Source organism: Onychostoma macrolepis, chromosome 03, assembly GCF_012432095.1.
Source record: "Onychostoma macrolepis isolate SWU-2019 chromosome 03, ASM1243209v1, whole genome shotgun sequence".
Lineage (NCBI taxonomy): Eukaryota > Metazoa > Chordata > Actinopteri > Cypriniformes > Cyprinidae > Onychostoma > Onychostoma macrolepis.
Genome location: NC_081157.1, coordinates 12,083,358 through 12,098,217, shown reverse-complemented (window position 1 = coordinate 12,098,217; position 14,860 = coordinate 12,083,358). Strand labels below are relative to the sequence as shown.

General features: G+C 37.0%; 1 protein-coding gene across 1 annotated transcript in view; it reads right to left on the bottom strand.

Moving 5' to 3' along the window:
- Positions 1 to 12,755: 12,755 nt before the first annotated feature.
- The window catches only part of LOC131536456 (interferon-induced very large GTPase 1-like), a 41,346-nt gene continuing 39,241 nt past the window's right edge, over positions 12,756 to 14,860 (bottom strand). The window contains 1 exon segment of the mRNA XM_058769383.1: positions 12,756 to 14,751. The gene's annotated coding sequence lies outside the window, so the exon portion shown is untranslated.

Below are 14,860 nucleotides of genomic sequence, written 5' to 3'. Positions count from 1 at the left end.
TAACAGGGGATTCAAACTCAATTACTGGAGGGCCACATCCCTGCAGAGTTTAGCTCCAACCCTAATTAAACACACCTGATCCAGCTAATCAAGTCCTTCAGGCTTAATTGAAAACTACATGGTTTGCCTGTTGGAGCAGGGTTGGAACTAAACTCTGCAGGGCTGCGTTTGACACCCCTGGCTTAAATCATAGAGCTCTGTCATAATTATGAGAATGTTTCTCAATATTTTTTGTCTCTCGTAATAATGAGAATTGTTTTTTATAATAAGGACTTAGTTCTTTGTTACCATTTGAGTTTTATTCAAAATTTAATGATGATTAAATAAGTTAAAGTGGGAATAAATTATTTCTTGAAAGTATTGCAGCAATATTTTAAATATCTGTATCTTATTATTAATAAGATATACTTAATTGGTCCTGGATTTGCTTTTTTACCAAAATATCTGCTTGCTGCATGAGGGACAGGTGAAAATGTCCTGAAATGTGGGGGTATCAGTGCTATTAGCATGTTAAGTAAAATAAGCTTGAGCACAATAAACTATCAGACAGTATCTTGTGAATTCTGTGGAATGGCCTAATTCTTTAAAATGTGTAAGTATGATTGGGATTGATTTCCACTGAGATTAATTAGCCTGGAAAACAATGTTTTGTTTTTGTCTTTTTCACCATTTCAGAATGCCACCAACCAGGAAAGACCATTGATGCCGTTCAAAATGGGAACTATGACTTTGAAATTATTTGATTCCCTGCTGATTTTGTACGTTTGCCCACTGACAAAGAAATTATCAGTCTATAATTTTAATGGTAGGTTTATTTGAACAGTGAGAGACAGAGTACAACAAAAAAAAAGTTATACATTGATTTGCATTTTAATGATTCAAATAAGTATTTGACCCCTTGGCAAAACATGACTTGGCATGAAACTCTGCAGGACACCGGCCCTCCAGGACCAAGTTTCGAGACCCCTGTCCTAAAGAATCCATAGCACAGTGTAACCAAAAATAAACCAAAGGGGCATTTTCAACAGCCTTCCCAAGCAAGGCTGTATAGCAAACATGAACACCCTCAGCTATGTGTGAAAAACATGACTTAGTACTTGGTGGCAAAACCCTTGTTGGCAATCACAGAGGTCAGATGTTTCTTGTAGTTGGCCACCAGGTTTGCACACATCTCAGGAGGGATTTTGTCCCACTCCTCTTTGCAGATCCTCTCCAAGTCATTAAGGTTTCAATACTGACGTTTGGCAACTCGAACCTTCAGCTCCCTCCACAGATTCTCTATGGGATTAAGGTCTGGAGACTGGCTAGGCCACTACAGGGGCCAGTTGCACCAGCTGGACGTAAAATGCACTTTAAGACATGCGTAGAATTTATACCCGTTGCACCATCTCGGCGTAGTGCTATGTCTGACACTAAATCTTACGCCTAGTCAGATTTGCTCAGACATTATTTGATTTCAGGATTCATATCTATTAGTTAATTATTACTGCAGACGTGAACTGTAGTCTAATGTTTATGGTCTTTTCGGGCAGGATAAGCGATATCAATCGCAAAGCTTGGTGTAGACTATACCACACTGCCGACAGTAATTGAATACAAAATACATTTCTGTACAGCATGTAATTATGCAGTAAAATATTGCATATGAACTGGGATTATTAAAAGAAACTGAACCATTCGAGATCTTGCTTGGAAGGATAGTGTAAATGCTTGGAAATATTTCTGGTGCTTTGGTGGCACAGCGTTTTTCCAGCTGTCGATTTGGTCGCTCTGATAAGGAATATCCACGGCAGTAACGTATTAACTATCTCATTTTGAAGAATATTACTGAATATAAAAATGCAGTAACCAGCAATATTAACTTCTCTATTGTTGTACAAATAGGATGAATAGTCAGTGTAGTATTTGTCCCGCCCCTCCTCCATTGATTGGACGGGTGGGTAAAAGTGACAATGAGAAACGCTCTGATTTTTCCCAAAGCTAAACAACTATCTTTCATGGGAATGAGCAGGGAGACTTCAGATATACAGTGCCCTCCACTAATATTGGCACCCTTGGTAAATATGAGCAAAGGCGGCTGTGAAAATAAATCTGCATTGTTTATCCTTTTTATCTTTCATTCAAAAAATACACAAAATTCCAACCTATCATTGAAGTAAAACAATTGAAAGTGGGGAGAAAATCTCTTTGTGAAATAAATGCTTTCTCTAGTTCATGTTGGCCACAATTATTGGCACCCAATTATTGCAACGTCCTTTTCCCAGGGTAACAGCTCTGAGTTTTCTCCTATAATGCCTGAAGAGTTTGAAGAACACCTGATAAGAGATCAGAGACAATTTTCTTCAGACAGAATCTCTCCAGATCCTTCAGATTCACAGCTCCATGTTAGTAGTACTTCTCTTCAGTTCACCCACTCATTTTCTGTAGGGTTCAGGTCAGAGGACAGGGACAGCCATGGCAAAAGATTCATTTAGTGCTCAGTGACACATTTATAAGATTTCTAACAGAGTCAGTCAGGTTTTTTTATCTGTTGGTATTTGATAGAATCCATGATGCCATGCATCTGAACAAGATGTCCAGGACCTCCGGCAGAAAAACAGGCCCACAACATTAAAGATCCAGCAGTATATTTAACCGTGGACATGGGGTACTTTTTTATCCCTGTTTGTACTAAACTCATCTGGTGGGTTTGCTGCCAAAAAGCTATTTTTTTCAGTTTCATCTGATCATAGAAGCCAGTGCCATTTGAAGTTCCAGTCGTGTCTGATAACTGAATATGCTGGAGTTTGTTTTTGGATGAGCTAGGGGAATTTTTCTTGAAGCCCTCCCAAACAACATGTGGTGATGTAGGGGATGTTTGATTATTTTTAGGCTTTCTGACCTCAAGATTTAACTAATCTCTGCAATTCTCCAGCTGTGATCCTTGAAGAGTCTTTAGCCACTCAAACTCTCCTTCTCACCGTGCATTAGGACGATGTAGACACACGTTCTCTTCCAGGCAGATGTTTAACATCTTTAGTTGATTGGAACCTCTTAATTATTACCCTGATGGTGGAAATGGGGATTTTCAATGCTTTAACTCTTTTCTTAAAGCCACTTTCTATTTTGTGAAGCTCAGCAATCTTGTTCTGCACATCAGAACTATATTCTTAGGTTTTACTCCTTGTGATGGATAATTAAGGGCATCTGGCCTTTGTGTTCCTCATATTTATAATCCTGTGGAACAGGAAGTCATGGCTGGACAATTTCATGCTCCTAGTCAACCTGGTGTGATAAATATTGTGAATATGAATGGGAATATACTTCAGAGATATTTTACTCATAAGAATGTCTAGGGGTGCCAATAATTGTGGCCAACATTCATTGGAGAAAAACATTTATTTCACAATGAGATTTCCCCCCCCCACTTTCAATTGTTTTACTTCAATGATAGATTAGAATTTTGTGAATTTGTTGAATGAAAGATCAAAAGGATAAACAATGCAGATTTATTTTCACAGCCGCCTTTGCTCATATTTATCAAGCGTGCCAATATTAGTGGAAGGCACTGTGTATATATATATATATATATAAGTCCACTCACAAGAAACAACTAAGGTCAAAATCCACATTTAAACCGTTTGGAGTTAGAGTATTTAATTCACGATTCTAATAAGCCTCATGTTTCACTAAAATGCGGTCCAAGTCACCCCCTCTTCTTGGTAAATATATCTTTTCAATTCCTATATATCATAATGAGGTGATTGGATGGTTAAACTCCACAAAATGCAATGCAAGAGGGTAATTCATGTTTTTACATCTTATAGTACTGCAATGTTACGCGATTGTTTTTCCTATGTAAGATTTTCCTCAGGGACATGTAATTAGATAAATCACCACTCTTGTTTTACAAGTTATTATTCCTTTAATAGGAATTGATTTACCCGTGTGAGGGTTTTTGAACGATGTACAATGGTAGGTGTAACTACATTGACTGCACATCCCACAACAATAATTGCCATCTGGGATAGGTTTTAATGTAGTTTGTGTATTAATAGAAAGAGGAGATAAATCTGATCTCACTAAAGAATCTCTTAAGTTATGTCCACGTTTAAACACCACTAAAGGGGGGTCATGAAAAATTTCCTTAAGTCTTTCATCGGATTGTAAAATATACCAATGACTTTAATTTGAATTTGAATTTATTTTTTTGATATGTACTGTTTGTCTAGTGTATCGCATAGTACAGATATTAAATTAAAACGAATTTAAAAATGCAAAACTATAATAACCGTGCCTCCCACCATAGGTAGCTAGCCTATGGCAGGCCCAATGAGGTCTTCCCCTCCTGCCAGCTGCTCTATTCACAGCATTCACTATATGCATCCAGTTAAATGGTTGCAGATATTTATAAGTGTTTATAAATATTTATAATCAATGCAAAAGATTACGCTAACCATAGTAAACATGGTAAATACGACTGCTTGAACAAATCAGACAAATCATATAGGCTATCACAATCATTTATTTATTTAGTAACATATTTAATCTGTCAGAAAGTCTTGTCTCTTTATACCTGACTGCCTGATGTTCATATTTAGCTCCACGTATGTCATAAAATATATAATCATAGCTAGTTTTTGTTCGGGAGCTCCCTCTCCTAACGTTACTCAGGTCTTATTTTTGATGGAAAAATTATAGAAATGATAATTCCTTATAAGTGTGACGTATACTGTGACCACAAATAAACAGAAACCGACGCGACTGAATAAGTATATGTGCGCTCTTTCTTTTGTCTAACAGTAAATATCACTTTATTTCTGTGACAAATTTTCAATTCTGACAAATTAATTCATTTTGATCAATGTATCACTTATTATTGTAAAACTGGTAAAACATTGATGCTTTTAGATTCAAATTGTTACGCAAACAACAAAAAATGCAAACAAATAGCCACATTTATGTTCGTTTTGTGATCTCGGTAGCCTCCAGTATTTATTTCTAATTAGTTTTCTGATAACTTCTCTTTGTTGGTGAAATGACGGGGTTGCGTGACATTGTTCCAAAGAGGCATGTAAAGGGCACAGCGGAGCTTCTGGCCCAATGGTGGAAACAGCGTGATTTTGGGCTCGGTGCTACAAATCTGACACTATAAGCCCCATCTGGTCCGTTGAAAGCACTGGCACGACAGTGGAAAAGCAGCTAATGAAGCTCTCTCACGCAGGGCTGAAAGGAGAACAAAGACGGACTAGCTGCAACATTAACAAGTCTGGACTAGAAGTCTGAAGATGTCATCTTCACACAACAGAAAGCTTGTTTTCATGGACTATGGAACTTTTTGCCTCTTTAGGTGTGGCCAACAGCTCAGGGATTTGATATATAATGAACTAAGTGACAGGCTAAATTATTTGTGAAGTGTATCATCAGCTGTTTGATTGCACTGGAAACATACATGACAACAAATGTTATCTGCTTAGTAATATATAAAATTTGTTGAGATTGAGAAGCAATACCATGATATGATCATAATGTTTGTTTGTTTTTTGTTTTGTTTTTTACTTACAGTATTTCTCTTTATTGGTGTTACCTTTACATATAACTTTTTTTTGTTGTGGAACATTTATTGAATTGAAATGAAAATGCAGACCTACTAATGTTCAAAATAAAAATAAAAAAACTAAGAAAACAGCATTGGTTTTATACTGCATTGTTTGTTAAATACAGTATAATGTCACAGGAATGGCTGTAGGAAAACAGCACAACAAATCATTGCATTGCAACATATCCTTAAGACATCACAGAGCCTACTGTAGAGTCAGACCATTTGGCCAAGGTAGGCAACCACCTTAGATCCCCAAATGCCAAGGGCCCCCTAATTTGCTTTTCATATAAGAGATGCGCATTAAACACGGACGCACAAACAATTGCTGTGGTGTTCATTACCACATCAACCGTCGGTGTGTCCACGTTGAACATGCTTCTTGTGTATCCTGCTTGTAGCAATTAAAAATATCATGCATCTGAAAGCTCTAAATATTTAGCGTGTTTATTGTTTTACTCGTTTATGAGAAAGACCCATGTTTTTCTCTGTTTTGATTGTCTGATTTGGACTTAGACTCAAACTTCTTTGGACTCGGTAGTCTCAGACTCGACAAAGGTGGACTTGACTACAGCCCTACTGTCCATCAAGTCGCCAAATTGACGAATCCGTGAAATTTCCTTCCAGAGACGAGGAGGATATAATAGTGGAGTGTTTTTTTTTTTGCAGTCTCTGGATTCCCACGCATTTGCGGAGTGATATATTGAACACGTACAAATTCAAGCCCCCCACCAATAAGATCAATTCGTCAACCGCAAAAATTTCCATTCCATACATTTGCAGATGATATGTGACCCAGACAGTAAAATAACAAATGTTACCGCTGAGTGGCCCGGGAGTAACTATGACACATGTGCGTTGTCAGAGTAACATTTATTGCAGTTTTGAGAATGGATCACACAGAGCTTGCTTTTGGGGGACAGTGGATATCCCTTCGTTCATGGCTGATGACAACTTTCAGGAATCCAGTAGGAGCTACACAGGCAAAATAGATTTAAATAACTTCAGCTTAGCTATTTATATGGATAAATAAATACATTTAGTGAAAGGAAAATTAATGAGGTAGCTATCATCTTTCTTTTTCATATTGCATGAAAGATACAACACTGCTCTAACAAAAACTAAAGTAATCATTGAAAGGACGATTGGCCAGCTTAAAAGGAGATTTCACAGTCTTCATGGAGTACTACATCTAGAGCCAACAAGAGCAGGGAGAGTCATCATTGTACAGGTGCATCTCAATAAATTAGAATGTCATGGAAAAGTTCATTTATTTCAGTAATTCAACTCAAATTGTGAAACTCGTGTATTAAATAAATTCAATGCACACAGACTGAAGTAGTTTAAGTCTTTGGTTCTTTTAATTGTGATGATTTTGGCTCACATTTAACAAAAACCCACCAATTCACTATCTCAACAAATTAGAATACTTCATAAGACCAATAAAAAAAAACATTTTTAGTGAATTGTTGGCCTTCTGGAAAGTATGTTCATTTACTGTATATGTACTCAATACTTGGTAGGGGCTCCTTTTGCTTTAATTACTGCCTCAGTTCGGCGTGGCATGGAGGTGATCAGTTTGTGGCACTGCTGAGGTGGTATGGAAGCCCAGGTTGCTTTGACAGTGGCCTTCAGCTCACCTGCATTTTTTGGTCTCTTGTTTCTCATTTTCCTCTTGATAGATTCTCTATGGGGTTCAGGTCTGGTGAGTTTGCTGGCCAGTCAAGCACACCAACACCAAGGTCATTTAACCAATTTTTGGTGCTTTTGGCAGTGTGGGCAGGTGCCAAGTCCTGCTGGAAAATGAAATCAGCATCTTTAAAAAGCTGGTCAGCAGAAGGAAGCATGAAGTGCTCCAAAATTTCTTGGTAAACGGGTGCAGTGACTTTGGTTTTCAAAAAACACAATGGACCAACACCAGCAGATGACATTGCACCCCAAATCATCACAGACTGTGGAAACTTAACACTGGACTTCAAGCAACTTGGGCTATGAGCTTCTTCACCCTTCCTCCAGACTCTAGGACCTTTCAAATGAAATACAAAACTTGCTCTCATCTGAAAAGAGGACTTTGGACCACTGGGCAACAGTCCAGTTCTTCTCCTCCTTAGCCCAGGTAAGACGCCTCTGACGTTGTCTGTGGTTCAGAAGTGGCTTAACAAGAGGAATACGACATCTGTAGCCAAATTCCTTGACACATCTGTGACAAAAATTCCCAAACTCACTGCATATTTTAACACAGGCATAGGAGAAGATGAAGACGAAGATCACGGTGAAGGGGAAAGGCAATCACCACCAATTAACGTTACTGGTAGGTCATATGCTAGCAGTAGCTAGATGCAGTAGGCTATAATTAGTCAACTAATTAACTCGGTTTTTCATCTTAAAATAGTTGAGTTTGCAGTACTACACACTGGAGCTGTGGATATATTTTTTATGATCCATACGTGATGTTGATGTGAACGATTCTGCATAATTGTAATTAAATAGGAATATCCTACATATTAACAGACTGCAGTATTGTAAATAAAGTACTCTTGTTATATGCTATATTAATAAAGAAAAGTTGCCTTTGCCTTTCAGGGCTCTACAATGCGACCATTTCAGTCGCATTTGCAATATTAAACAAGAAGTTAATATTAAGGGACTCGCATTGTCTGACTTTAACAATATTGCCTGATTTTGCTCTATTGCGTCAACGTAAATAGTTTCAAAAAAAGTCCCCAAAAATTTAGGGAGCACACTGCCAGAGCTGAGCCGCTGCCAAGCAAACATAGCGGTATTTTGATTCACTTGCTTCGTTCCTGTATGAACCAGCTGCTCGAACGAATCAATTGAATGAATGATTCAGTGAGAAAATCAATGACTTACCGCCACCTACTGGCCGTTTTATTTTTTCAAAGTATCATTTCAATCGACCTATATTTCTGTGTTCAAAATTTTTATATTTAAAACATTAATCTCACAACATTATGAATTTAAAACATCCATGCCACCTCTGAGCCTCTTTAAATGTCTGTAAATATACCTATATGCCTCTTTTGTGTTCTTCTGTGCCACCTTTAGTGGAAATTAATTTTGTTATTGATTTCTTTAGATTGGTAACTTATTCTTCTTATTCTACTTGTTCTTATTCTATTGTTTTAATTAGAAATTTTGGAAAAGATTATAAATATACATTTTTGAATTTGACATAAAATTATATACTTTTAATAAAGTTAGAAAAAATGCCCCAGTAAATCACTTTAAGGAGTCAAATATTACCTTGGAATGAGATTTTTGTAATTGATCAGAAGGTGCTCCTGAATTTTTTGACTGTGCGCCTAAATATTTAAAAATAAAAATATTAAATAGCCTTTTTGTGAGTGGTTTTTATGTTTATTTTTTTATCTTACACAGCCCCAGCATTGGATGATGAGCCACGCACCTCTGATGTCTTAAATGACTGCATTGAGGAAAGCTTGGAGAGTAACGCAGCAAGTGAACAAGTTCTAACTTCACCCTCAAATCAACCGGATTACACAAACACAGATCCAGGTTGCTGGGGCTGCATTAAAGAAGCAGCAAGGGAATACTGGATTGAGAAAGGACCTTTAATATGCCAGAACAGAAATGCAGATTTTTCTGTGTCAGAAAAACAGTACAAACACCAGAAACTAAGTTTTTCCAAAAGCCTCTTCTCACGCAAGCTTGCCAATGGTGAATCCGTGTCACGTGAATGGATGCTTTATTCCCCATCAAAGGGATGTGCATTTTGTTTTGTGTGCCTCTTGTTTTCTGAGAAGAAAGATTCCCTATTTTCCTCCTGCGGCTTTAATGACTGGAAGCATGCTCAACAGCGTGTGGCTGAGCATCAGAGTTCTGAGTCACATCACAGGTGTATGTATGTTTGGGCATGTCGAACTGCACAGAACGGACAGATTGACAACGAACTACGAGAACAGTTTCAGACAGAATGCCACTACTGGGTTAGTGTACTCCAAAGGGTTGTGGCTGTTGTGAAGTTCCTAGCTGAGCATGGACTCGCATTTCGAGGGGAGACACGTGTTTGGTCAGCAAAACAATGGCAATTATTTAGGATTGCTCGAATTGATTAGTCAATTTGATCCATTTCTCAGTGATCACATTGCTCGCTTTGGAAATCGCTTTGCTTCAGGACCAGAATGTCAGGTAGACATAAATTTGTTGTCAATGTTTTTAATGTCATCATTGATAAACTTGTTGCAGAGGTAAGCAAGAGATGCGAGCCCTACAAAGAACTGGACAACACATTTGGATTTTTGAACAAGGTCACTGAACTCTCGCCACAACAAATTTGTTCATCTGCCACATTGCTTCAAAAGAAATATAGTTGTGACTTACAAGAAGATTTAGTTGATGAATTTAAACATTTTAGGGAATACATCAGGAATACAGACGTTAAATCAGCAAGACAGTGTTTATAGCTAATCCGAAAAAGGAACATTCACACCGTGTGTGGAGAATGTGGACATTGCCCTGAGGCTTTTTTTTTTAACTATACAAGTAACAAATGCAACTGGAGAACATTCTTTTTCAAAGTTGTCATTAGTAAAAAACAGACTGAGATCGACAATGGCATAAGAAAGACTTAATCATCTGACGCGCATTCGAAAGTGACATACTAAGGGAGTTGAACTTTTCTGATGTTATAAGGGATTTTTCATCCCAAAAAAGCCGAAGGAAACCTTTGTAATGTACTCCCTATTATCTGATTAATTTATAGCAGGGGTGGCGAACGTCGCTCCTGGAGAGCCGCAGCCCTGCAGAGTTCAGCTCCAACCCTAATTAAAACTCACCTGCCTGTAGCTTTCTAGTAACCCGTCAGACCTTGATTAGCTTGTTCAGGTGTGTTTGATTAGGGTTGAAGCAAAACTCTGCAGGGCTGCGGCTCTCCAGGAGCGATGTTCGCCACCCCTTATTTATAGCATTAAAAGGAACATGTTCAGACAGTATCATTTTTGTATATTGTTTATATGAAATTATAAATGAATCAGTGAATTTTTTTTATATGAAAGTTTATTTCTAGAAAACAAAAGGCTAATTTGTTTGCAAGATGGAGCCGATGTAGAATGTAGTTCTACATAAATAGCCTGTGCAAAATATGTAGGACTATGTGTATAGTTCATGCAATGATATTTGTGTATATTGTACATGAATCTTGATGACTTATTGGTTTTGATATTTTATGGCATTTATTTCAACAAAATAAAAGGCTGATAACTTGCACTTTGTGATTATTAAGATTGTGTGAATGTAGGCTGTAATTCTGGTGGATGAAGGGCCCCACAAGTGGTAAAGCCCAGGGGCCCCTTACAGTGTTAATGCGGCCCTGCCCATCGGGTACCTGACTGCTTCAAACAGAATACAACCTTTTAATTACTAAACGCATTGAGAACTTGATGAACAAAACACATTATAGAACATATGAACATGGTTTAGCTCACCAACTGAGGCAAAAGACAGCAGATCGCACTATAACTCAAATAAAAGATAAATTAGGCAATAAATGTACGGAACATTTACAGATCAACCATTGTTTTTATGAGTTCTACTCAGAACTATATACCTCTGAATCTCATAAAGATGAGAATTTGTTCTCATAATTTTTTGATAAAATTACTATACCTTCAATTGATAGTAAGACTACAGCTGAACTTGAAACCCCTTTTTCAGTTGAAGAAATAAATGCCTCAGTAATGTCAATGCAAAATGCAAAGTCACCTGGTCCTGATAGGTTTCCGAGCAAGTTCTATAATAAATTTAAGAATGAATTATCTCCACTATTATCAAACGTGTTTGAGGAATCTTTTTCTTCTGGTACTCTGCCAGAACTCTGACTTTCTTTTTTATGTTTTGGGAAAATTTGGGTTTGGTTCAAAATTTAGACATTGGATTAAAGTTCTTTATACTTCACCAGTAGCAGCAGTACGTACAAATAATAACTTTTTTTTAATTTTCTCTACAACGTGGTACGAGACAGGGTTGTCCTTTGTCTCCTCTTTTGTTTGCGTTGGTAATTGAACCCCTAGCCGTGGCTTTGGAGTACCAAAAAGGACTATATAGAGGAGATATTGAACATAAAGTTTCTCTCTATGCAGACGATATGCTTGTGTACTTGTCTCATCCACGTACCAGCTCTGATTGAACTGTTAAACAACTTTGGCAAAATTTCAGGATATAAAATTAATATGCAGAAAAGTGCGCTCATGCCTATAAATTTTACATCACATTCAATACTATCTAATTCTTTTCCATTTGAAATAAGTACTGAAAAATTTAAATACTTGGGTATCTCGGTCACTCACAAATATCATAAACTTTATAAAGCTAATTTCTGCCCACTTATAAACAATTTAAAACAGGATCTTGACCATTGGAACCTGCTCTTATTATCTTTAGGAGGTAGAATTAACACTGTCAAAATGAATATGCTGCCTATGGTTTTTGTTTTGTTCCAAAGTCTCCCTACTTTTTTAACAAAATCTTTTTTATGAACATAGACACCCTTATATCTGATTTGATCTGGAATAGGAAAACACCTCAGATGCGTAAAAATATACTGCAAAGACATCGTTCTTGTGGTAGACTGTCTCTCCCGAATTTTCAACAATACCATTGGGCTTCTAATATTAAATTTATGTCGTACTGGGCTAATCCTTCTGACAGTCCAGCATGGCTGTTGTTAGAAAAAGCTTCTTGTAAACCTGCATTATCTGCTTTACTTTGTACAAAGATTCCTCTTTCTGACCCAGTGTCTAGACATTCTCTAAATCCAATTGTTAGAGCATCTTTTAAAATATGGAATCAGTTTAGACGAGCCATTTTGCTTACTGATCTCTCAATGCAAGCTCCTATCATATGAAATCATACGTTTCCTCTTTCGATTACAGATTCTGCTTTTAATTGCTGGGTAGAGAAAGGACTTGTCACATTGAAGGATCTATATAGTGATTTTGGTTTTATGTCATTTTATCAAATAAAAGCAAAATATAATATTCCACAAACACATTTCTTTAGATATTTACAGATTCACAGCTTTATGATATCTAACACTCTGGATTTTCCAGTTCTACCTACAGAATCACTACTTGATACAATTCTAAAAATCAACCCACTTTCCACAAATAATATAGGTTTGATATACTCTCTGATTTCTTCACAAAATTGAGCATCCTTAACAAAATCAAAGCAACAATATCACACCAATTCTATGCACATTGCACTGGCTACCAGTCCAATATCGAATTGACTACAAAATTATTTTATTTGTCTACAAAGCTTTTAACAACCTAGCTCCGAGGTATCTCTCCGACTTACTCACCATCTATAACCCGGCTAGGTCACTTTTATCCCAAGATGGCCATCTTCTGCGAATACCACAGTCTCGCATGCAACGCAGGGGCGACAGAGCCTTCGCAGTAGCTGGTCCTAAGCTATGGAATAGCCTGCCATTATCTGTCAGAACTGCCTCCACGCTAGCCGAATTCAAATCTAGGTTAAAAAACGCATCTTTTTTCTTGTGCTTTTAATTCTGTGTAATGTGTATGTGTTTATTTTGCTTTTATCCTTACTGTATTTTATTTTACTTTGTACAGCACTTTGGCCAACAAAGGTGGAATTTAAACGTGCTTTAGAAATAAATTGAATTGAAAATTGAATTGAACAATGGGAAAGTGAGCTTAATTTGCTTCTCTCAGAGGAAACATGGCAGGATATTATAAATAAGATTCATTCAACTTCAATTTGTCTACGACATACAATTATTCAGTTTAAAGTGGTTCACCGCTTACACTAGACAAAAGCAAAACTAGCAAACTTTTCACCAAATATCAACTCTTTGTGTGACAGGTGTAGAGTTGAGATAGCTAATCATACACACGTTTTGGTCATGTTCTGAGCTTGCAAATTTTTGGCAATTAATATTTAATTTTCTTTCTGAAGTCCTGTATTTATCTATTGATCCTTCCCCTATTCTTGCAATATTTGGTTTAACTACAGAACTTTGTTTAGATAATAATACAAAAAACATGATTTCTTTTTCAACTTTAATAGCTATATGTCTTATATTGCGTAAGTGGAAGGACAAATTTCCACCTACCTGTATTGTAAAACAAAATGCACTGTAAAATACATTTCACGTATTTGATTAGTATATTATTTTAGGCAGAATCTAAAACAATCAATAAACATCAGTAAGACTGAGAATGAAGACTCAAAACCTTATTCAATTTTTGCAAGAATGGTCAGTTCACATACACAGAGTTTCTTAGTGCAAAGGACAGCAAGTTGTTATTCTTCCAGATTTTTATACAGAAGATACCGCGCTCTGAAAGACCTTGCTTAGTAAACACGTCATATGCTGATTAGTTATAGACTACATCCTGTTCTAGAAACGTATGAGGCCCTATCATCTTATACACTGGTGTCAGCAGAATAGTCGACATTACACAGAGCCACCAGTCACGAACATAGGATAGGGAGGAACATAAGAGTTCACCCAAAAAACAACTGTTATAAGGATGTGTATGGTGAGAGATACTGTGGTTCTGGTGTTTCCAGAGGCTGAAATATGCTTTCCTGGCTTTTCTGCCAGAAGGTTGATCTTGGGTGGCAGCTATTGAAGCAAGATCAGAAACAAATGATTTTTTGATTACATGCACAATTTTTTTTTTTTTGATAGCCCCGGTTTATGGTTATTGTTCAGTTACCACTTACACCGTTCTAATTCTTTTGCAAATTACTCTCTTTTCTTTTCACAGGTGGGTGGAGAGTCAGTCTGTCGGTTTTTGCCGTGACCACCCAGTTTATCTGGGTATCAAGTGTCATCAGTTTTTTAAAATTTCCCAGAAAGGCAAACCTCAAAGAAGTGACAACATCTCAAAAAGCAATCAAAAGCAGAATTTCCCGTTTCGAGGTGCTATCACAGAAACTCAGAAAAAAGTTCACCACACAGAATAAAGGTCAAAGCAGCAAAATCTGGTATGTTACACTTTTTTATATTATACATATTTATTTAGTATTTTCTGCTGCATTCATTTCTCAATACGAGCTTATCAAAAATTAGCTCAGGTTTGTAGTTGACAATAGCTATTAGGGCTGCACGATTAATCACATTAATCGTGTCTTGTAAATTAGTAGTGAATGTCCATCACCTGCTTTCAAATGGAGCAGCATTTACTACACAGAGCCGTAGTTCACTGACATTGAAATCGATTCATCTGCGATTATGAGTGCAATATTGCATAGCTTGTCAGCAAACTA